The sequence below is a fragment of the Trachymyrmex cornetzi genome, unplaced genomic scaffold, assembly GCF_001594075.2.
Source record: "Trachymyrmex cornetzi isolate Tcor2-1 unplaced genomic scaffold, Tcor1.1 scaffold179, whole genome shotgun sequence".
Lineage (NCBI taxonomy): Eukaryota > Metazoa > Arthropoda > Insecta > Hymenoptera > Formicidae > Trachymyrmex > Trachymyrmex cornetzi.
In genome coordinates, this window is record NW_017296407.1 from 40,772 (window position 1) to 43,957 (window position 3,186).

The window sequence follows — 3,186 nt, forward strand, 5'->3', positions numbered from 1 at the left end:
CGCTCGCGTCGAAACCGCGTCGCCAAGTCCGCGCGAGCTTACATTGCACGTGCGAGCTTGCACACGCTGTCGCCGAAGAAATATCTCAATACGTCGGAGAGAGACGTCGGTCGTTTAACCCCCCTGTACCCAAGAGACACCCCCATCCTCCCGCGACCCGCCGCGTCCGTAACGTTACCGCGAAACCGCTAACCGATTAACGCTCGAGGATGTGAGTCTTGTACGCCGAGAACACTTTGGTAAATCGTATACAGGGTTATCAACCAGTACTCTTTTAACCCCTTCAGACTCTGTGTACATTGTAATGTACATTAAATTTGAAGACATCCATTGAAATTATTTAATTCTATCGACATCATTTGAGATTTGATGTATATAGTAAGTATATATTTTAAAAATAGTCAAAATTTAGAAAAAAATTAATTGTTTAGTATGAATTATTCATTAAAGTGCGCATGAATTTAATTTAAAAAATTGGTTAACATGGATCCAGTAAAATCAGTTCGAAAGGGTTAAGAGTACATTCTAAAGAACGCGTAAAAGTCAACAAGAAACCAAATGACTTTTATTTTGATTCTTAACGTCAATAAACAGTCAAATTTTGTAACAAAAAATCATTATTTTAACTGTTATGATGTCAAAGTAAAGCCATTTTGACTTTCTTTTAATTTGTTTTTCTGGGAATGTATTATTTTTGATGTTGTAAAATTCTAATTATTAATTAAAATTTCATGAACAATAAGAATCTTATTTAACGGTATGTGAGATTTGATAATTATAAAATTGTATTAATAAGAATTATAAGTAAAAATTATGTTTAGAAATTTTATTTTATTAAATATCACGTTTAGTCTATAACAAATTATACTCGCTCCTTCCGCTCTTGAATCATTTTTTTTTATTAGTATTTATACATATGTATATACTTTTCTTGTGATTTAGATACGGTAACCCTACGCACATAGAACGTGTTCGCGATCGATCTCCCGTTTCGCACATATGTCGACATCGAGGGATGAAACGACGTGATACGCTTTATAAATGAATTTATGATTTCATATTTTTGTGTTTTATTGGTGCCCAATGATAAGTACTCCGGCACTTGTGGCAAAAGTGCGTCACTGTTGTTTTTATTTCCACATTCCGAGATCGGAAAACTGCCTGCCCACGATTTCCCTTCTTCTCTTTTTTATTTTTTTAAAGCGCTCGTCTATATATTGTTCTTATAATTACACGCAACGTACACAATATAGTGTTTTATAATCGATTCGGGTGGAGATGTTTATATTTTACTTTTGTATCTTGGATTTATACTTTTGTTTTTCTTTCTCTTTTTTTAATTATCGGTAATCGGCGCGATGAGTCTATAGTCTCCAAATAAAGTTAACGTTGAAAAAATATTTACTTTACAAATACATAGAGCAAGCATTTATTTATTTATTAATAACAAGGAGTTAACGCGAGAGGTATCCTTCAAAGGTTCAGGCTTCATTAGCTTTTATTATCCAGAGAATTTTTTTCCAGAAACTGTCGCTCGTACCTTTAAAATATTATGGGAAAGTGAAATTTTTCGATCGTCTCCTTGTTGCAAGTTTTATCAAACGCCAAAATGCCGATAATGCTAAGTAAATATTTAATTAAATTTCATAGTCGGAACTAGATGTTTTATATCAATGTAATAAAAAATATGTATATGTACTTTGAACTTTTACTTCTATATATACGAAAAACTGAAAACAATAATAATCACATCAATATAAACATATATTATTATACAATACATAAAAATATAATATATAAAAAATATTTTTTTAATAATATATTTTTTTATATGATTTATGATATAATAAATTTTTAATTTAGTGTAATATATATTTTGTACAGTGAATGTAAACAGTATTTGTACAGACGAAATTTTTAGAAGAAAAACCTTATTTGTAGAAACAAACATTAAATTTAGAGTGAGTGTGTTTTATCTTAATATGAACAAAAAAATTTCGCGAAAATAACTATTCATGGAGCTATTTTTCGACTATACGAATATTTTTGCGCGTTCAAATAGTACAATTTTTCATTTTTAGATAAAACAATTTTGAGAAATATATAATCTATTTTATTATTTGTTAGTAAATTACTAATTAATATTTGCTTTATAAAAATAAGGTTTTTAAAAAATTTTCCTGTACAAATACTTTTTGCACTTTTTCACTATAAATAATTAACAATTTACTAACAAAGAATAAAGTTATTCTATAGTAAATATATAAAGTATATAGTATATACTATAATATGTAAATTATATATAATTTATTCTTTGTTAATAAATAGCTAATTAATATTTGCTTTCTAAAAATAAGGTTTTTTTTAAAAGATCCTTCATAAATACTTTTTACACTCTCACTGTATACATGTAGGAAATATATACTGTAGAATATGTACATATACTATATGTATATACAAATAAAAATAAAAATGTACATATATACTATAGTAAAAAATATATACATAGTATATAATCAGATACTGTTCTTGTAACAATCATTTATAGCACTAATATACGAAACTGAACGTCACATTCGCAAGCCGATAAAATACCATCGTCCTTCTAACATGACAAATTAACGCTAACAACGTCGTGTGACGTCTCTCGACATTTCTCACGCGGAAAATGTTTTCCCTCCCGTTTTCCCTGAACGTGACTCACGGCTTATTTCCAAGTTATACGAAATTTACGAGAGTTCGTTATCGCAGCCCTTTCTCACCCCGCGATCATCCCTTTACCTTTCCTACGTCACTCTCCCTGTCACGGCGTGTCGTAAGGGAGGAAAAAGGAGGGCGGGAAACGATAGAATCCTCTCCCTACTTTAACGAGAACGATACTTTCGTTCGCTCGCGTGCGCACGCACGCGACGGGGAAAAAGGGGTAGTTTTTCACGGTAACAACTGTCTATTAAGGCGTTCTACCGTTGTACAAAGCGATCGTCGTGTAAAACGTCGGTGGCACTACTTTCGTGACCGCGATGACACGCTACGCCGTTTAATCTCGACGGCCGTGCGTGCTTTACCGCGGCCGAGGGTTTTATCGTAATCGTAATTATCATATAAAGCGACGTTGTTGTTCGAGTAAGTACAAATTTCAGACTCTTATCGCGAACGCGAACTTTACCCGTGCATATACGACCCCCC